Source organism: Mobula birostris, chromosome 11 (assembly GCF_030028105.1).
Source record: "Mobula birostris isolate sMobBir1 chromosome 11, sMobBir1.hap1, whole genome shotgun sequence".
NCBI classification, from domain to species: domain Eukaryota; kingdom Metazoa; phylum Chordata; class Chondrichthyes; order Myliobatiformes; family Myliobatidae; genus Mobula; species Mobula birostris.
In genome coordinates this window covers 99,326,887-99,349,367 of record NC_092380.1, presented here as the reverse complement: position 1 = coordinate 99,349,367, position 22,481 = coordinate 99,326,887, and the positions used below count along the sequence as shown (strand labels likewise).

The 22,481-nt window shown below is 40.2% G+C and overlaps 1 protein-coding gene across 9 annotated transcripts in view; it reads left to right on the top strand.

The window, feature by feature from the left end:
- Positions 1-22,481, top strand: part of nav2a (neuron navigator 2a) — a 523,153-nt gene that overhangs the window by 1,358 nt on the left and 499,314 nt on the right. The window lies entirely within an intron of this gene.

Sequence of the window (22,481 nt, the reverse complement as noted above, 5' to 3'; positions counted from 1 at the left end):
GATATGGAAAAGAAAGTCAAGCTTTTATGTCTTTTAACCCACAAAATATTCTAGTGCAAACTCAAAATAAAAGCTATTTCATTTAATGTTTCTCTCTATCATATAAATGATTGAAGGTGTGAACTGCTTATTTGTGCTGACAAGAATGCTTTTCCTCTTGGCCTGTCCATCCCAAATTCTACTTAAAGATTATAATTTAGATCACTTCGTACTGAGAGGGAGAACTGAGAAATGCCTGCGCTCTGTCAGACTGGCTAGCGGGAGATATCAGACTGTGCTGAGGGGAGCCGGTTCAAGGCTGGTGATCATTCAGAAAGAAAGATGGCTGTTGGAGCTCACTGCAGTTAAAAGACAGCAATTGAAATGTGACATTGCTATGTTGGTACATTAGAGATGGATTTGGTGCCGAAAAATGACTGAAGGAATGACCTAAGTTGAAGATGCCATTAAAATGCTAATGGATGCCACATAAGACAGTATGATTTATTTGAGCCAAGAGATGGGAAAATATATTTTTGAAACATTGGGGGTCTTATTAGAACATAGAAGGTTAAAAAGGTGATGTGATAAAGTTCTGAATTATAAAGAGATAGGGGAGATTATACTGCAATTCATTTGCTTCAAGTGGCTGAGGGGTTATAAATAAACCAATGACATAAGAACCAGATTAATGTTAAGAGATTTGGAGTAAAGACCAGTGAAAAGGCTTTAGACCAGGGATTCCCAGCCTTTTTAATGCCATTGACCAATCCGTAGGACTCCAAGTGGAACCCCCTACTTTAGACAGAGAAATGTGAAGCCAGCAGAACCGGAAACCTTCCAAGTAAATTGGGATGAATAGTTCAAGGAAGGATGAATAAAGGGATTTGGGACTCAAGATGGATAAGTGGAGGATTAACACCAACATGGATTGATTGGGCCAAATGGCCTTTTTCTCTGCTGTATTTTCTTGTAATGTTCCTGTCCTGTGGCCGATATCCAGTTGTAACCATCCCCCCATTTGGTGTTTGTTGCATTGCATGATCTTAGCTCTGCAGAGCACCACTGTGCAGGTTACATGATGGTAGGCAACTTGCCATCTTGTAGATGTAGCCAATTTATGTATTGTGTGTAGTTACATTGTTTCATAGTATGTGCATTGCCTGTTTAAGTTCCGAACACTTCCATTCATTCATTCACTCAACAGAAACATGCTTCTCGTGTTCCTCCATCCAGTTGGAATTGGAATTTTGTTACAGCACAAAAAGGGGGCCATTCAGCCCAATATGCCTCTGCCAGCTTCTGGAAGAACAATTGTATCAGTCCCATTTTCCTCATTGCCCTGAAAATTATTCTCTATCAAGCACATACCCAGTGTTCCTCTGCAGGTATTAATTGTTTCTGCTTCAACCCTCTCGCAAGCTTAATTTTCTGATCACAGTTGGCCTTAGAGCAAATTTTAACACACACACTTTTTTATTTTTTGTCCCAAATTTTATATCTATATTCCTTAATCAGAATAACCTCCATCCAATGTACTTTCCTTCTCTAACAAGTTAAAATGGTGTTCTACTCCATCATATCTCCTTTTTGTCCCCTGGAATGCGATCCTGCTTCTCTTAGATTCATCTAATTTTTTCTTCTCTGAGGTCACTCCAGTGCACATCCTTCCGAAATTTTGATGACCAGAGTTGACTACAATTCTCCATTTGTGGCCCAATCACTGTTTTGCAAAGTTTCAGTATAATCTTTTTGCATTTCCGATACCATCGCCTTTTCCATTCCCTATTCTGGCTCCTTCTTAACCCTTCGGTTCTCCTTGCCTGCCCAACAGCTCCCTTTGGTTGTCCTGCTCCTTTCCTTTCTCTCACGGTCCAGTCTGCTCTCCTATCAGATTCCTTCTTATTCAGCCCTTTGCCTCTTCCACCTATCACCTCCCAGCTTGACACTGTATCCCCCCCCCCCACCTCTTTGGAAACACTTTGCCTGTCCTGAAAGTTTATGCGTATGGAACGGCTGCTCAGAGACGATACACATACGCAAGGATATAGCACCGTGCAAAAGTGTTAGGCACGTTTATTTAGCTAGGGTACCTAAAACTTAGGCGCAGTAGGATACTGTGGAGAGGGAAGTGAGTTTTGTAAATCCGGAGTGAGGAAAGGATGTTGGGAATGGTTGCGGGTGGAGCTCTGTGGGAGGGGTGTGGGACAGGTGCCAGAGGTGGAGTGCCAGGCGGGGGTGGTGCGGGTGCAGACGCGTCCAGCCCTGAGACATCAGGCAATGCTGTTTGATTCCGAACAATTGGTTTATTGATTATTACAGAATGTCTCTTTGGTGCTTCCCACTCCCCCCTCCCATCCTTGATTCCCCTTCTCGCTCTCAGTCCACAATAGGGACCCATTATCAGAATCAGGTTTATCATCACTCACATATCAAGAGATTTGTTTTTTTTTTTGCTGCAGCAGTACAGTGCAATACATAAAATGACTACAGTATTGTGAAAAAGCCTTAGGCACCCGAGCTATATTTATATATTCCTAATAATTTTATACAGTACTGTAAAGAAGCAGAGTTATTTGCCATGGAAGCAGGCCTTTTGGCCCAACTAGTCTATGCCAACCAAAATGTCCACCTAAGCTAGTCCCATTTGCCCATGCTTGACCCATGACCCTCTAAATCAGGGGATCCCCACTTTTTTTTCTGCCATGGACCCCAGGTTAGGAACTCTGGCTCTAAATCTTCCCTATCCATGTACATACTTATCCAATTGACTTTTAATAAACATGTACAGTTTTGGAACAAATGATTGATTGTCTGTGCAAAATGACATAAGCTGTCACTGCCTGGTATGATAATAATGAAAAATCTTTATAAAAATTATAAACATAAAAATTATATTTAGAATATGTTTTTATTTATGAAAATAAAGATTAGCTTTATTTGTCACATGTACATTGAAATGCTTCATTTTGCATCAACGACCGACATAGTCTGAATATGAGCAAGTAGTTGTCATGATTCTAGCGCCAACAGAGCATGCCCATAACCTACTAACCATAACTCGTATGCCTTTGGAATGTGGGAGGAAACCCACGCGGTCACAGAGAAAATATATAGCGGTGGGAATTGAACTGGGATTGCTGATTGCTGATACTGTAAAGCTTATCACTAACTGCTGTGCCCATTTAAAATGTGCATTAAAACCAATTCTTGCTATATTTACTGCAACAAGTGTATTTCTCTCACCCCATCTAGCAGGTGCTGGTGCTATTTTTAATACACATGCTTCAGGGGAAAGTATCGCTGACTTTTCTTAAGTTGGTCATGATCATTATTTGTAAGTGTGGCAATGGCAGTATAAATGCTGTAAACGATGAAGACATTTCCATTATAACCAGCCAGGTCTATATCTTCCAACGCTGATTTATTTGACCCTAGGTCCCTTATGTTTTCTACTAACAAAATGCAGAGCATTTTATTTATCTGTAGAAATTTTGAACTTCACCTGGCCTTTCAATCGGGTTTGTTAATTCACTTGAGTGTGAGGAAGGATGCCTTGTGTGCAGATAATATTTTCTGTATCAGTTGCTTGTAACTGCAGTTTAGACAGAAAAATGCACCTGATTCTGCTTGTTGAGCAATCGCCATTCATTTCCAATCCCAACATTTATTACCCATCTTTGATTGCTTGTGGAAGCTGGAGGCCAGAGTCAGCCTTTCTTGGGGATGGAGGACTGTGTATGTGTGTGAATGGGTGGGTGTGAAGAAAGAATGGGGCTTGTTTCGCTGTGTATTGTTTTGTTGCTTGTTCTCTGTTGCGTTCTGCGTTGTTCTGCCGAGCATTGTGGGTATGTTATGGAATGTTGGCACCGGAATCTGTGGTGACAGTGGTGGGCTGCCCCCAGCACCTCCTTAGAATGTGTTGGTTGTTAATGCAAACAATGCATTTCACTGTGCGTTTTGATGTACATGTGAAAAATAAAATGGATCTCAACCTGAGTTATGTTGGACTTCATTAACTTGTGGTACGGGTGCTGTTTGAGTAGGAAGTTACAGAACTTTAACAGAGTGGAAGGAACAGAATATAATTCCAAATCAGGAAGGTGTTTCTGCTTGAAAGAGTATTTGAAGATGGCCATATTCCCATATGTTGCTGCCCTCTGCTAACAGTCATAGGCTTGGGAGTTGCTTTTTAATGAACCTTGGTGGTTTGTTGAAGTGAATCTTACAAATGGGACATGTTGCAACCATGTGATGGAAGTAAATGGAAAGTTTTGTCGTTGCTTTCCTGACGTGCCTTGGGTTTGATGGCTTCAATCAATCATAAATCACAGAACATCATATGCAGTTCTGCTTGTCCCACCACAGGAAAGATGTGGAGGCTTTGGAGAGGGTGCAGAGGAGGTTCATCAAAATGCTGTCTGGAGTTGAGAGTATTGGCTATAAGTAGTTGGAAAAACTTGGATTTTTTTTTCTTTTGCAGGGGAGGGGTTGTTGTTTTTTCTTTGAGTGGGTTCCATAGTTTTCCTTGTTTTGTGGCTGTCTGTAGGAAGACAAATACACCATCCATACTTTGATTTTAAAAAATGTACTTTGAATCTTTAAAAACTCGCTGCTATATTCATAACAAGTTCAGAGCAAAATAAATACTTATGTGTCAAAAATGTGTTTTTCTGTGTTACCCTGGTTCAGTTCCTGCCTGTCTGTAAGCAGGTTGTACATTCTCCCCATGGCTGTGTGGGTTTCCTCTGGGCGCTTCGCTTTCCTCCTGCATTCCAAAGACATACAGGTTAATTGGTCACATGGGTGTAATTGAGCAGTGTGGGCTCATTGGGCAAGACGGACCTGTGACTGTGCTGTATCTTTAAATAAAGCAAATAAAAGTAAAAAATATTTATTGGAATAAATTTATAATTATTGATCCTACAAGTTGTTCCCTGTAGCCGGAAGTTCAAAATTGTTGCTGCAATATATTTGAGTCTTTATAAGTGTGTAATTCCTCTGTTACGATATTTCCTGAAGGGGATGGGAAGTTCCAACACTGCACTGTTTGGTGGTACAGCAAGAAATTGCATTTGCTGATTGTGTACACGGAGTATTCATAAATGTCATTGAGAATGGTGCCCAGAGGTAAATGCGAAATCAATGAACTCATCTGTTCCCACGTGCCGGCCAGAAGGTTATTGCTGTAGAATCGGTGTACTTGTCTGTTGTCTTCAGTTTGGGGATGGCCGTATATCGTGAGAGGACTGAAATCACAAAAGAGCTCAGACTCAGCTGTCTTGATCCCTGCGACCTGTCGGGCAGTTACATCAGTCCTGTGTATCAAGTCTGAGGAAGAGGATTGAACATAACTGAAACAACAAAGGAAACATTCTTAAAACCTCTGCTTCCCCTTCAAACTAAACTTTTCAAGATGTTTTTCAGCATCTTCGTGAGTTTCCTAAGCACTAAATTTCCTGTGTGCTGAACTATAAAGGGATCAGGCAATGTTTACGATACATTGGTTGGAAACTAAGAACACTTGTTGATAGCTTAAATCTATGAGTACAGACTAGTCATTTAGTAGCCTGAACTGATCACAGCTCTTTACATGGGCTCCCCTACAATTGGCTGTATATCAAAGCTGTTGGCTTGTAATTCATCCCCGGTTGGTAGCACTAAGCATGGAATATTAAAGTGACTGCATGTTCTACAGAGCTTCTGAAGTTCAATTCCATTGGAATTTAATTTCAGAAGCAGAGTGAAGTTTATAGTTACAACTGCTGACCATGCATAAAGTTCTGAAGGCACTAAATAGACTTTTTGCACCTGGGTCCATTGGATCCCCATGCTTAGCTGGAGCTTTTCCTGGTTTCTTGCCGTCCAAGCAAACTAATCATCACCCCTACCCCTCTCATGTTGCCCAACCTCTTCTCATCCTGTGTTACTGACTGATACCATTGGCAAGGAGATATAGGAGCATTTAGTCCCACACCTCCAGGTTCAAGAACAGTCAACCATCAGGCTCCTGAACCAGTGTGGATAACTTCACTCTCCTCGATATTGATTTGATTCCACAGCCTTGATATATATTGAAGGACTCTACAATTCATGTTCTCAATATCATTTATTTAGCTATTTATTATTTGTTTGTTTTGTATTGGCAGTTTGTTTTTTGCACATTGGTTGTTTGTCAGTCTTTGTGAGTGGCCTCCCTATTGTATTTCATTGTTCTACTGTAAATGCCTGCAAGTAAATGAAACTCAGGGTAGCATATCGTGAAATATCTGAACTTAGATAATAAATTTACTTTGTACTGATAGGTAATCCATACCATTCCTCGAGTTGGAGTTACCTCATGCCATAGATGAATATTTGATCCTGGAGACTTTTTTTTTATGGTGGAATGGCACAAATTACATTGTTTGACTGAACCATCAGCTTGTGCAACCTTGAGAACTCTTGTGTAACCTTGAGAACTCTTGTGTAGCTATAGAATGAAATTTCCCATGGAATTTATGAAAGTTTCTTCCCCCCGGTCATCTGATCAACCATTCTAGTTAGCCCCCACCCACCCCCTCTATTTATTACCTCAGTCACTGCACTGCACTGTAAACACTTTTAACCACTTTTTATAAAGCTGCTAACATTGTAAATACATGCTGGTATTTATTACTCCTCAACCATCAGGCTCCTGAACAAGCATGGATAACTTCACTCACCTCAATTCTGAATTGATTCCACAGCCTTGACTCACTTTCAAGGACTCTACAACTCATGTTCTCAATATTATTTATTAAGTTATTTATTATTAGTTTTTTATATATTTGCAGTTTGTCTCCTTTTGCACATTGGTTGTTTATGCATATTTTTTCCATATCTGCACTTACTTATATAATTCTTCATCCTTTATCGTTGTTGAATGTCGATTTTTTGTTGTTACATGTCACACCAATATATGTAAATACTTACGGCGAATAAAGTTGACCTTTGATCCTTGAAATCCACTGGAATGCACAAAATAGCTAAGGTTTGAAATACTACATTTCTTAGCAGTTGCACCTACTTATTCCTTCTTCTGTATTCAGCAAAAAGATTCTGTAGGTGGCTGAAGACACACTTGCATTTACAAAGTGACTTTTCAGAGCATCCTAAGCAGTTTGAAGCCACTGGAGGTGTTTTCAAAATGTTGTCACTCCGGTAGTATAGGACCTGTAGTGGCAAAGGGGCACACAACAGTGTTGCTAAAACAGCAATCTGATAAAAACTAGGTAATCCCTTTTGATTTACAATGACTGAGCAATAAATATTCACCTGTGATAACTTCTCTGCACTTTTTTGGTGTCCTGCCATGCTCATTTTATATTCACTAGTAAAGGGGATCAGGACTTTTGACTTAATATCTCACCAGGGGAGCACCTCCTCAGTACAGTATTGAAATGTCAGCTGATATATTTCACTCAGACCACTGGAGCGGGCCTTGAACCTGCTGTGTTTTGACTCAGACTGTCGAAGACTGTGCCACAGTTGACTCTGTGCCACAAAAACTTTCTGTGATTAGTTGCAAATAGTTCAGAAGCAAGAAGAGGCAAAGTATAACTAAGGGGATATAGGCAGAAAGAAGAAAGATGAACAAAAATTTCAAGTCCATAATTCCATGAAACTATAAATATAAATAAAAGAGATGACGCCATGATTTTGGACTTTGAATTTAGGCACATGAAGTGCAAGAGTGAAGTCAGCTACACAAAGTCTATGTGAGTTTGCAGTTTGGATAACTTTTGAAGTTTTGGTTGCTTCATGGGGGTAAGACACTGTAGTCATGAGGAGAGACTTGAGGTGTTGAAACAATTTCATCTGGTTCATCGTTTTAAAATGCTACCACAACTTCAGTGAGATGTGAGTAGAGGCATCTTTACCCTGAGTGACCTTGGAGCTTTGCTTTCAGGACTGGCGAAGGCAGAAGGTGTCCCACATGTTAAGAGGCAGTTAGATTTGTTTTTAGATTGCTAGCTCAAATTGAGGCAGAGGGGTGAAGGCTTATTTTTATCTTGCAAATTTTATTTACTCAACTACATTAACTCCATGTGCATTTCCAGATTATGGCCAAGATCCGGAGTATGTAATTCAAAGTTCAAAGTAAATTTATTATCGGGGTACATGTATGTCACCATGTACTACCCTGAGATTCTTTTTCTTGTGGGCATTCACAGTAGAACCAAGAAATACAATCGGATCAGTGAAAAGCTACACACAAATAAAAACTGACAAATAACCAAAGTACAAAAGAAGGCAAACTGTGCAAATATAAAAGGAAAGGAATAAAAATGATAAATACATAATACTGAGAATGAGTTGTAGAGATATTGGAAGTGAGTCCATGGGTTGTGGAATCATTTCATTGTTGAGGTGAGTGAAGTTATCCATGCTGGTTCAGGAACCTGATATTGCAGAGTAATAACTTTCTGAACATGGTTGGGATGGGAGGTCTAAGTTTCCTGTATCTCCTCCCCAATGGTAGTAGCAAGCAGAGAGCATGACCTGGATGGTGGAGGCCCTTGATGATGGAAGCTGCTTTCTTATGACAGTATTCCTTGTAGATGTGCTCAGTGGTGCAGAGGACTTTGCATGTGATGGACTGGGCAGTATCCAGCACTTTCTGTGGATAATAATAATAATGTACTCGTCACATAGTAATTGTGCTGCAGTGATGCCTGGCTTTCTGAACTTCAGTTCTGAATGCTGTTTGTTTGCTTGTACTGTTAGCACGGTTTGTTTTCTCTCTCTCTCTGTCTGCCCACTGGGTGTTTGGTGGTCTTTTATTTTTAATGGGTTCTATTGTGTTACTTTATTTTGTGGCTGCCTGTAAGGAAATGAATCTCACGGTTGTATAAAGTGTACATACTGTATTTTGATAACAATGTACTTTGAACTTTCAGTGGCACTTCTTTTGAGTATTGCAAGGCAGCGAGCAAGATATTTATTATGTTGTGAACCATATGCCAAAGAGAGGAGCAGAGACAATTGAGTCCCGCTGAGTTCAGGTTGCATCTAACTTGATACCACCTATCTACACAATGACTCTAGGGCAATATTCAATTGTGCAATATATTGGTTAATGAGCTTCAGCAGGTTAGAGTACATATCTACTTTACTCAAATAGCTTTATATGAATTGCCTTTGGGAGTAAGATTTTTTTAAAAGAAAACTTTTATTTGTAAAGGTGGCTAAATTCCTATTGTCAATTGTGAATTTCGTTCTTGTATTGAAATACCACTTATCGTTTTTACCCCTCGGAATATTAAGCTGCAGACACTGTAATCTGAATTTGCTTGACACAAGTGACATTTGTGTTTGTATTTTTCATTGTTCAGCATTTCAGTCCCTTAATTTTAAATATGTTTATTTTCTTTTGTATTTAATTAATTTTATTCATTGGAGAATATGTCCAACTATTTTAATAATGGGGTGGCACAGAAATGTAGCAGTTGGCACGGTTGCTTTACAGTGCCAGCCATCATTCATCAGGGTTTGATTCCCACGGCCATTTGCAAGGAGTTTGCACGTTCTCCCCATGACCACGTGGGTTTCTTCTGGGTGCTCCATTTTCCTCCCTCATTCCAAAGACGTACAGTTAGGGTTAGTTGTGGGTTTGTTATGTTGGCACTGGAAGCTCATCGACACTTACAGGCTTCACAATGATGCAAACGATGCATTTCAATGTGTGTTTCAATGTTTCGATGTGCAACTAAAAAATAAAGCTACTAAGTATTATTTCTTTCCTGTTGTTAACATGCACCTTCATAGCTTCCTGCTTGGTGGTACGATTGAGCATATGCTCATTCTGTTGACTGCTCCTCTGACTTTCTCGCGTCATCCATCTCAGGTTAAAATCCTGCCTTCTGTTTTGTGAAGCATGTGGAATTTGCAAATAGGTTCTATCTTTCCAAAAACATGGAACATCTGCCAATTTGAATGCTTTTTCAGTGGTTGCTAATTATGGAATGGATGCCTAAGCTTAACCTTAAGCCAATGGTTATCCACTTTGCAATGCCACATATTGAAGCTTACTGTTGAATTTTATCAGAAATATTTCAATTATATCATTCCATTTTGCTTTCCAAAATTTCTACCTTCTTTATGTTTGGTATTTAAGTGGACTGGCCATATAAATAGTGAATCCCAGAGAGCAGAACAGAGACAAAGTTTCCTCTAATGACTGATCAGAATCAGGTGTACTATCACCAGCATATGTTGTGACATTTGTTGCTTTTGCTACAGCAGTACAATATGATACATAATAATCTAAAAACTGAATTACAGTAAGTATACATAATATTTAAATTAAATAAGTAGTGATTTTGTGTTCATAGATTTAATGTCCATTCAGGAGTTGAATGGCAGAGGGGAAAAAGCTGTTCCAGCTTTAGGAAAAGCTGTTACAGTTTCAGGCTCTGTACCTCCTTCATGATGGTAGCAGAGGGCATGAAGGGGGCATGTCCTGGGTGATGGGGATCCTTAGTGATGAATGCCACCCTTTGGGGCATCACTCCTTGAAGATATCCTGGATTCTATGGAGGCTAGTGCCCACATAGAGCTGAATGACATCCTTAGGCCTCCTGACAACATTTGAGTGGAATAGAAAAATGTTCATTTACATAGATGAGTACAGGTTAAAATGCATTCAAGTGGATTTGTATCCACTCAATTCCATTGAAGTCATTCTGAAGCAAATATGCAATGTTTTATTCATTCAACAAAGACTGCATAACTTCAGCTGTTTAAGCTCAGACTCTTACCAGCTTAGTCTGATTGCAAGTTGATGGAGAAATCCTCTCCACAAGAAATCTTCTCTTCTAGAAATGCTCCACAAAAATTCCACTGCTGTTCAAGCTCAGGCTCTTAACAGTTTAGTCTGATAGTAAGTTGATGGAGAATTCCTCTCCTATAGAAATGCACCACAAAAGTTCCACTACGAAGTGAAGCAACGTACACTCAGTGGCCACTTTATTAGGAAATAAAGTGGCCACTGAGTATTTGTTGGTGACTAGCCTATCCACTTCATGATTTGACATGTTGTGTGTTCAGAGACACTCTCCTGCACACCACTGTTGCAATGTGCGATTATTTGAGTTGCTGTCACCTTCCTGCAGCTTGAACCAGCCTGGTCATTTTCCTCTGACTTCTCTCAGTAACGAGGCACTTTTGCCCACAGAACTGTCGCTCACCAGGTGCTTATTTGTTTTCCACACCATTCTCTTTAAACTCTAGACTCTGTTGTGTATGAAAGTTCCTAGAGATCAGCGGTTTCATTCTGGCACCAACAATCATTTCATGGTCAAAATCACTCAGATCACATTTTTCCCCCGTTATGATATTTGGTCTGAACAGCAACTGAACCTCTTGACCACGTCTGCATGCATTTTTGCCATTGAGTTGCTGCCACATGATTGGCTGATTAGATATTTGCGTTAACGAGCAGAAGTACAGGTGTACCTAATAAAGTGGCCACTGAGTTTATATTTGGTTATGGGGAAAAGGTAGAAGCATGGAGGCTTCAATAATAACTCAGAAGCTTGCATTCTAAAACTGGTGAACACAGATATAGAAGTTATGAATAAATCCAGAAAGGAATTCAGGAAAAAAAATTCTTTACCCAAAGCATAACTGGAATATAGAACTTAAACAACATCTCAAATGATGCTTTGTGACATATATGAGGTAAGGTGAATGGTATCAATGCATTTGAGGCAAAGCCAGGGAAGTACATGAGGAAGAAGGTGATGATGCTGGGAGAAGACTCACGGACGTAATACCCAATTGTAGTTTTCAAAATTTAAAGTCACATAATGAATATGGGGTGGATAATGACAATAACAAAACTATGTACATTATAAAAGGCTAGAGAAGATATTGGAAAAGTTAAGAATGGTCAAGAAAATTAGCGATTAAAGTAGCTCAAAAAACATGTTATCAGAAACATAAGAAGGTCTGCAGATACTGGAAATCCAAAGCAGCACACACAAAAATGCTGGAGGAACTCAGCAGGTCAGACAGCATCTATGGAAAGGAATAGTTAATCAACGTTTAGGCCGAGACCCTTCTTCAGGACTAAGAAGGAGGAAGATGCCAGAATAAAAAGGTGGGTGGAGTGGAAGCAGGCTATCTGGAAGGTGATAGGTGAAGTCAGGTGGGTGGGAAAGGTCAAGCGCTGGAGGAGACTGTAATCTAATAGGAGAGGAAAAGAGAACCAAAGGAGAAGGGGACAGTGCGAAGTAATAGGCAGGTGAGAAGAAGTAAAAGGTCAGAGTGGGAAAAAGAGGAAGGGGGAAGGTGACATTTGGGATCAGACTCTTGAAAGGACCATTCATATACCATAAGCTGAACTCTGGAATGCTTGATCTCCCATTGACCTCATTCCAGTCATTGATCTGTCCGGATGGCATGCAGAACAAATGATTTTTCATGGTACCCATAACAATTATTCTAAGTGTTATTAGAAAATAAAGGAAATAGGATTAGAATTGGCAGTAGTACTTTGCCTCACAGAGGAGGTGCATGTTCCAAATATAGAACTCTGAAAGGTTGCTGCACTACAGTTTCTGAAGTGTTTTTAAAGAAATGAGACTGAGAAAAATTACATAAATTCAGGGTTAACAAACCAATGCATTATAGAGAATTTTGAAAATAAATAATAGATTCTTTGACTGTAAGTTTTGAAAACTTCATGAAAAGAAAGTCATCTCAAAGGACTTGAGGATGGTGAAAGGAGTCTGGATAACCCAGAAAGTCGGGAAACACTTAATCTTCTCTCAGTGATGAGCTGTGAGTCTGTAAGATGAACCTGCTTTACATTTGAAGAACATTGTCAAACACATTCCCTATAGCTATCAAGCTAGAAATTCTATTGGTTAATGCAATATTTTTAGCTGACTGTATTTAGAATAAAGATTGATGAAATGTGATTGGGCACCATGTACACACATAGTGTATTTTCAGAAATATACTTGTAGTACTCTGCATGTAATGTGCTTATGTACACAGCTGGGAGCATTTGAGTGATATCAGTTGCTGTGCGATGTATAATTGATATCACTCTTGGGTTTCGTTACTATGAATATGCAGCAGCAAATGATGTGGACTCGACACAAGCTGTTGGCTTCATCCTGCTCTGCATTACTTACAGGAGAGACCCAAATAGATTCTGCATTGAATCTAACATTGAAAATATTCAGCCAGCAAGATCCCTTATTCCTTGAGTTCCAGGAGGCTCCAATAACTCATTCCAATAGCCAATATGTCTTCAGTCTTCAGAATAGCAAGATACCCTTGCTCATATTCCTGTCTACTTACCACTGCTTGAGGACAAACATCCCTCCAATCAGACCTCCAACCTGATGGCATGAATATTGATTTCTCCTTCCAGTTAAAAAAATATTTTCCCTCCCCCTCCCCTCTTCTTTTATTCCCCACTCTGGCCACTTACCTCTTCTCAACTGCCTATCACTTCCCTCTGGGTCCCCTCCTCCATCTCTTTCTTCTATGGTCCACTCTCCTCTCCTATCACATTCCTTCTTCTCCAGCCCTTTATCTTTCCTACTCACCTGGCTTCGCCTAACACCTTCTACCTATCCTCATTCCCCTCCCCCCACAATGTTCCCACTAAGGTGTGTGCACATGCGCATCTTTTGCTACAAGTGCACAAAGGAATTTAAACTGCGCACAAAAGGTTGTCACCCTGTACATCATTGGCCTGTTAAGTATATATCATGATCGTACACACACACGCACACATTTCCTTTTCTGGTTTCTGAGGAGGACGGTGTTGACATCATGGAGTTTGCGATGATTTGTCTGCATATTTTAAGAACTGGTTAATTTATGCTGTTTTTATTGAAGAAATTATTCAGTGCGCACATGTTCTTGTCGCTGGGCAAAAAAATTGCTCAGCACAAGATTTTTCCGCACACTGGTCATTACAAATGAGAGGGAATGACATCCCCCTCACCTTTTTATTCTGGTGCTTTCCCCTTCCTTTTCAGTCCTGAAGAATCATCTTGGCCCAAAATGTTCGACTGTTTGTTCATTTCCGTGGATGTTGCCTGGCCTGTTGAGTTTCCTCCAGCATTTTGTGTGTGTTGCTTTGGACTTCCAGCATCTACAGACTTTCTTGCATTTAAAATATCCCTCAGTGCAGCCACACTCATTCAAGCAGAAATTTCCATCAGAACAAGTGCTCCAAGAGATCGTAAACACAAGAGATTTTTCAGATGCTGAAGGACCAGAGCAACACACAAAATGATGGAGGAACTGAGCAGGTCAGGAAACATCTCTAGAGACGATAATGAGTCAATGTTTTGAGCTGAGGCTCTGATCATTTCTGTTGAAGTATCTCAGCCCAAAACATCAACACTTATTCCTTTCCATAGATGCTGCCTAACCTACTGAGTTCCTCCAGCATCTTGTGTGTTTTAATCCAAGAGATCATGTTGTTCTGGTAGATTGTAGCAAAATTGTGCTCTAAACCAAGATTTAAGGTTCATTGTGAGCTTTGTGTGCGGATCCAGGGATGCTAATTACAACAGTATTAATGTTTTGCACGTTGGATGTGTTAAAGTATTGTATCTGTCAGGTCTTACTTCAAAGTGACATTGGAACATTGCAGAATGATGCTTGGAAATACATGCATGCATTGAGACATTTCCAGGCTTTTATAGTGACCACATTTACAGAATTATTTGAAAGAGCATTAATAAGTGAGCTGCAGCTATGGTGGTTGTACGGGCTTTCAAAATTGCATCTGGTATCAGATTCCAGATTAAAAATAACCACATTGAAATGAATAGGTATTTCACCCCATGGATAGAAAGTGAAGACTAGAAAGGAAAAATGAAGGATTCAGTACAATTTCAGAAGTAAAAGTTATGATAAGCAACATTTTCTGGTCCTTTTAATTTAAGGCATCCGTTAGTCTTGTGAGACCATGGATCTGCGCCTGGAAAGTCTTCACTCTCCAGGGCGCAGGCCTGGGCAAGGTTGTATGGAAGACTGGCAGCTGCCCATGCTACAAGTCTCCCCTCTCCACGACACCGATGTTGTCCAAGGGAAGGGCATTAGGACCCATACAGCTTGGCACCGGTGTCGTCGCAGAGCAATGTGTGGTTAAGTGCCTTGCTCAAGGACACAACACGCTGCCTCGGCTGGAGCTCGAACTCACGACCTTCAGATCGCTAGTCGAACACCTTAACCACTTGGCCACGTGCCCAAAGTGCCAGAAAAATAGAAAATTATGCCTAATATGTTTAATTAAGCAAAAGAACAGAAATAGCAGACTGATAAAAGTGAATCATCGAGCAAATAGAATTAGTTTGCCTTAAATATATTGATATGAATTCAATGTTGAAATTCAATGTAAATTTTACTATCAAAGTACATATGTGCCACATGTACAACCCTGAGATTCATTTTCCTGTGGGCATACTCAGCAAATCTATAGAATAGTAACTATAACAGGATCAATGAAAGATCAACTAGAGTGCAGAAGACAACAAACTGTCCAAATGCAAACAACTATATAGCAGTAAACACAAGATAACAAGAGATCTTAATGTGAGATCACTGGTTGTGGGAACATCTCAATAGATGGAGAAATGGTGATGATTCTGAATTGGGTCATAATTGTGATAAGGATTACATAAGGCAAAGGATGGTCATTTTAATCAGATGTACCCGAGTAGTTGCATTAGAAGTTGCAATTATCAGAGATACAACTTAAAAAGTAAAGAGATTTTGAACTATGACTTCTTCAGTATTTGCAAGAGATGCTGGCAGTGCTGTAGAGGACTTAAATACTGGACCGTTGTTACCAATGAAAGTTGATTGCATTTTTTTCAAGCCAAGGTACCTAAAGGTAAAAATGCTCAGGAAGGATTTATGTAAAGTGATCTATTGAATTGGTCCAATTTAAACAAGGAAAAATAAATCCTCCATAGATAAAACAGCGGAAAACAAACCTTTCATTTATTTTGCTCTGGTAAAAAGCAAAATAAATATATAAACAGCATGTTGGTGTTTTATATTCATAGCTGGTCTAAAGTTCCTGTTATTGCAGAAACTAAGGAGAAATAGCATTGGGAGCCTCCCTACAGAAATAATTATGGCTTGTTTCATAATGCATCAAAATCAAAAACCACTCAGTGAAAATCAAGAAAACTCCATATGCTGAAAATATGAAACAAAAACAGAAAATCCTGGCAACTCTCAGCAAGTCAGGCAGAGTCTGAGGAAAGAGAAATAGTGAACATTTCAAGTCAGAGACCTTTAATCAGAACTGGGAGAGAGAGGGTCTACCAGAAAAGGGGAATAAATTCTCTTTTTCTTTCACGTATGCTATCTGATTTGCTGAGTGTTTCCAGGATCTTCTGTTTTTTTCCTTCAAAAGCTGCATATTTTGTGAAATTTGTTGATTTGTGGCAGTAGTACTGTGCAATACAATGCACTGACATTACTCAATGGCCACTTTATTAGGGACACCTGCTTGCTGATACAAATATCTAATCAGCCGATCATGTGACAGCAACTCAGTGCATAAAAGCATGCAGACATGGTCAAGAGATTCATTTGTTGTTCAGACCAAAGGTCTGAATGGGGAAGGAATGTGATCAAAGTGGCATTGACTGTGGAATGATTGCTGGTACTAAACAGGGTGGTTTGAGCACCTCAGAACTTGCTCATCTTCTGGGTTTTTCACACACAACAGTCTAGAGTGGTGCGATAAACAAAAAACATCCAGTGAGTAGCAGTTGTGAGAGAAAATGCATTGTCAATGAGAGAGGTCAGAAGTGAATGGCCAGACTGGTTCAAGCTAACCGGAACGCCACAGTACCACAAATAAACAATAATGGTGTGCAGAAGAGCATCTCTGAATGCATAACATGTTGAATTTTGAGCTAGATGGGCTACTGCAGCAGAAAACTACAAACATGGACCCAGTGGCCACCTCACTTGTTACAGGAGTAGCCTAATAAAGTGGCCATAGTGTGTAGTTTTCTATGGACCTGCCACCAAGACCCGTCTACTAAATGCTTCCCATTGCTAAGACATTGTCCCATAAAACATAGGAATGTTTGACTATAATCTTCAACAGTCTCCTTCCAATTGCTCCCCAGTGATTCTTATTTGAGTCATGATCTGAATGATAATTTAATCAGGGTAATGTTGAAACACTGATCCTTCAAAAAACTGAGGCTTCTACTGGATTTCAGTTTATTTCTTGCATTCTGTGTGAAATTACCTCCTAAGTTTGAGAGGTAATTTCATTCATAAAGTTATCATTGGTTACGTGTAGCATTTTTTAAAGTTGCTGATAATTTCTGGACAGCACAACTGAGTTTCAATAGCCTGTTAAGTATCATGCCTACAAATGCATCACACTCTATGTCTGTATGTATAGTAAAATATTGATCTCTGAAAGATATTTGTATGAAAATATTGTAACACTTTGAAGTATTAGCTTCAATAAATAGCCACGACCATTGGCTCCTGGACTGGCTTCACTCACCTTTGTAGCTTGTGGCTTTGAACTGGCTCTTGGGGGACTCTGTGTTTTGATGTTTAATATTTTGTGTGTTATTCGTTCGCTTTTTGCTGTTTGCGTGATTTGTCTTATTTTCTCACACGTATGATGGTCTTGTTCTGTGGGTTTTTCTTTAAACAGTTTTTGTGGCGTTTCTTTGTTTTGTGGCTGCCTGCAGGAAGATGAACTTCAAGTATGTACTGTATACATACTTTGATAATAAATGGACTTTGAACTTTAAACTTATTAGTATTTCCTACATCCATCTCACAACATGAGGGAGTAAAAATCTATTATGTGTTGCCTCACAGCTGTTGAATTACGGGTCGCATTTATTAAATATTTACCATTGGAATATCTTGGCAGCCTAATAACAAGTAATGGCAGGTGTGACACGGATATCAAATACAGAATAGCAATGGCGAAAGAAGCTTTCCAAAAAATGAAGACCATATTAACAGACAGAAAGATGAGCACGTACACTAAAAACAGAATACTGCAGTGCTACATTTATTCTATCCTGACTTATGGAAGTGAATGCTGGACCATTTCTCCAGCAATGGAAAAGAGACTAGATGCAGCTGAATTATGGTTCTACCGGAGAATGTTAAAAATATCATGGACCACACACACATCAAATGAAGAAATTCTCAGAAGAGCCCAAGCAGTTCGATCACTCATACCAACAATAAGAGAAAGACAACTCAATTTCCTAGGATACATCATGTGGAAAGATGAACTAGAAAAACTCATACTCTCTGGAAAGATTGAGGGGAGCAAACCTAGAGGAAGACCTCGGCTTATGTACATCAAAAGCATAGCCAGGTGGCTGCACATTGAGGAAATGGAAGTCATCCAAAAAACGAAGGATAAATCTATATGGAAAACCATGGTCACCAAAGTCCACATTGGATATGGTACCTAGACAGACAGACATTATTAATTGCTTGTTATGCCACTGGCATTTAGGGCAGTTATGAAGGTCCTCCACCCTTGTCTGTCCTTGGTCACGTAGAAGGAATCTTCATTGCTGTTTCCACAACAATTTTTTTTGAGCAGTCAAGTTTGTTAGCCCTGAGCTGACCTGGAGGTCTGATGGACCACTCTTAGTCTAGTCTCTACCCTTTGACCTGTTTGATATGGGTGTTCCTACCAAAGGATAGATCTATATGGAAAACCATGGTCACCAACGTCCGCATCGGATATGGTACCTAGACAGACAGACAAACCATTGAAAATTATCTCTAACATCATTGGGAAAAATACTAAGTTGAAAAAAATTGGGAAGTGTGTCGAATATCTGACAATGTCAAATAAACTTGAGTTTCCATGCTTGACTGTATGTGAACCATTCAGGTTACTTTCCATATGGGTTGACTTAAGATTCGAGATCTAAGATTGCCAAATGTCGTTCTTCAGTACACAAGTGTAAAGGAGCGCAAGATGATTGTTACGCAAAGGTTCAAAGGTTCATTTATTATCAAAGTATACAACTCTGAAATTCTTCTTCTCCAGGTAGCCATGCAACCAAGAAAGAAAGGAAAAGGCAGCATGGTTATCAAGCCACAAATACCCCCTCCCCACTCAAAAAAAAAATGGAGCAGGCACATCAACCCCCAAATCCCTCCTCCCATACAAAAAACTGAACAAAATGGAATAGGCACATCAACTCCCAAATACCCCTCTCCACACAAAAAAATGAGAAAGATCAGGCGAAAAACACAGGACATAAAAAGCTCTAAGAATGGAAAAAAAAAGTCTATAGTCCAAGTCCATATCCAAAACGCAGAAAACCGGGGTAATATTCTCCGGGCAGGCTCTCCCCTGTCTGGTAGCATAGCAGAGTGATCCTCAGCGATCAAAGGACAAGCAGCCTAGCGTTCACTCTTCGCTCTCACCTCGATGCTTCAATTTCCCTCGTCGCATTAATCAGAGCACAATGGAAGCTTTGATCAGTGAAATGGAATCAAATGGCAGCTTGCACACCATCCTGCAGTCTGCCCACCATGAGGTTCATGCACGCTGCCTCTTTTTCTGGAATCCTCTCGGTGACTGCAGAGCACTGAAGCACCCAAACTATCTCCAAACTTCTGCATCTGCCTCGATGTTTCAATCTCCCTCAAACAGCGAACAATGGAAGCTTTAATTGGTGAACTGGAGTCGAACGTTGGCTCACACTCCGTCCCACAGCCTGCCCGCGCTCGCCACCTCTGCCTCCCGGAATCCTTTTTGGATACTGCTGAGCGCTGGAACATCCAAACGATCTCCAAACAGCAAACCATGGCTGTAACAGTCCCAGAGTCACACCCAAGACGAAAAATAAATGTAAGACTTAAAATAAATGAAATATATGGTTTTCCGATCTATCCAGAAGGTGTCAACTGAAGGAGTGTTGTACGCAGGCGCCATCTTGGAAGTCCAGTGCAGCATTAAAAAAAACACAATAAGCATAAAAGAATACAATAAATATAAATTTAAATACATAATACTGGTTTACGTAAATAGACTATGTGCATAAAGTATGCTAGGTACACGAGTATCTGTACATAAGGTGTCTATGTTTGATAAACAGGATCACTCACTTTTTATGTACAAGACAGACCTGGGAATTGGATTTTCAGCCCCTGACACTTGGTAGGACTGATGATTTACCTTGACGTCAGTTTCAAAGACTAATCCCAGATCTCCTGATCCTCCTAATATCCAACGATCTACTGATCTTTGATGAAGTAGTTGCCAAATACATGGTCAAATATGTCTAGAGCATTATCAGCAGCCACAACACTCTTTCTAATGCCATCTGACTAACAAATGATCCCTGAAGGAAGAGCTGGCTGTAATCTCTAAAAACAGCAGCCCTGGCAAGTTGCACATTTTAGTGCTGCTTTAACTTAGGCCTAAATTTAATTCTTCCCAGATTTCATGTTCCATGCAACCATATTGAAATAAAAATGCATCCTATTACTTCCACATATTCCACACAGTTATATCAACTGCTGAGTGATTTCCTGTCTTTAGCACCGTTCCAACAGATATTATGTAACTTATTAATGTTAAACGCCATAGTTGGAGGGTAGATTCCATTTTGAGATATGTGCTTGACGGAAATGTTGTCATTTGGCAGACCGGCTGCAAGAAGATCTTCATTATGCAGTAGGTGGACCCCGGTGTGATTGTTAGTGAGATGCAATGGGAGTATTGCAGAGTGCGCTTTGGTGTATATTTAGCTCTCTCAGGTTTCCTTGACAACTCATTTGTAGCATTCGGAGTGCGTGAGCAGGCACGCCCACTCAGTCATGTTTGTTGCTTATTAAAATTGTTGAGTGGGTCATTACACTCTGCAAATGGAGCTGTGTAGTTACAGCATGGGTTGCTGTGGAGTCAGGTTAATGTTACGCTGCTCGATCTCTGGCCATTAAATAATCAGCATGCGGCACATGTACAGGAGCTGGAGAACATCGGCGGTCAGCAGAAAAAAAAAGTTAGAACACCAGAGGCAGAAAATCTGCTCTGAACGGGATGCCAAATGAGACTGAACCTACACTCAGTGGCCACTTTATTAGGTATCTCCTGCTAACATGGACCAAAGGACCTGGTCTTCTTCTGTACCGTTCTGTGTTCCCTGAAGGGGCATTTATAACGATTCTGAAGACACGTAGTCCTCTTTTATTGTCATTTAGTAATGCATGCATTAAGAAATGATACATTATTTTCTCCGGTGTGATATCACAAAACACAGGACAAACCAAGACTGAAAAAGCTGACAAAACCACATAATTATAACATATAGTTACAAACAGTGTAACAATACCATAACTTGATGAAGAAGTCCGTGAGCACAGTAAAGTTCAAAGTTTCTGAAATGTCCCACATCTCACGCAGGCGGGAGAAGGAAGAAAAACTCTCCCTGCCATGCTGACCACAATCCGAGTCTGAGTCATCCGAAAACTTCGAGCTCTGATCAGCTCTCCGACACCGAGTGCTGAGCGCCATCTCTGTCCGAGCGATTCGACCTCCTTCTCGGTCGCCAAAAGCAAGCAAGGCTGGGGATTTTGAGGCCTTCCCTCCGAAAGATTCCCGGCCACACAGTCAACGACAGCAGCGGACGGGCTTTTCAGAAATTTCTCCAGATATTCCTCTGTGCTTTCAGGTCCATTCTCCATCAAATCAGAATTGTCCACGGTCCCTATTTAACAGATACAACTTCATTTTTCACCGGAGGGCTGCGCACACGCATCTTCTCCTCCCGCCTTTGAAATGAGATGGGAGAAGAAAGGCTAGGGTGGTTGAGGTTGAAGAGAGTGAAACAGTTCAACATGTACTTCAGTTCTGATTTTTCCCAGAAATGATTCCCAGGATCCGATATTGAAACAGATTTCCTGCCTCTGGTGTTTTAATTTTTTTTTCTCTCTGCTGACCACCAATGTTCCCCAGCTCCCCAAAACGTACACCCAGTGGTATCTCCTATACCTAATAAAATGGCCATTGAGTGGATGTTCATGGTCTTCTGCTGCTGTAGCCTATTTAATTCAAGGTTTGACGTATTGTGTGCTCAGAATTTCTCTTCTGCGCACCACTGTTGTGACGTTTGCTTATATGAGTTACTGTGGCCACCCTGTCAGCTTGAAGCAGTCTGACTATTCTCTTCTGACCTCTCCCTCACAGAACTGCCACTCACTGGTTGTTTTTTTATTTGCATTATTATTTGTAAACTCTAGATACCTTTGTACTGAAAATCCCAGGAGACCAGTTTGTGAGATACTCAAACCACCCCATCTGGCACCAACAATCATTTCAACATCAATGCCACTTAAATCACATACCTTGCCCCTTCTGATGCTTAGTCTAAACAAAAACTAAACCTCTTGACCATGTATGCATGCTTTTACGCATGTAGTTACCACCACAAGATTGGCTGATGAGGTATTTGCATTAATAAGTGGGT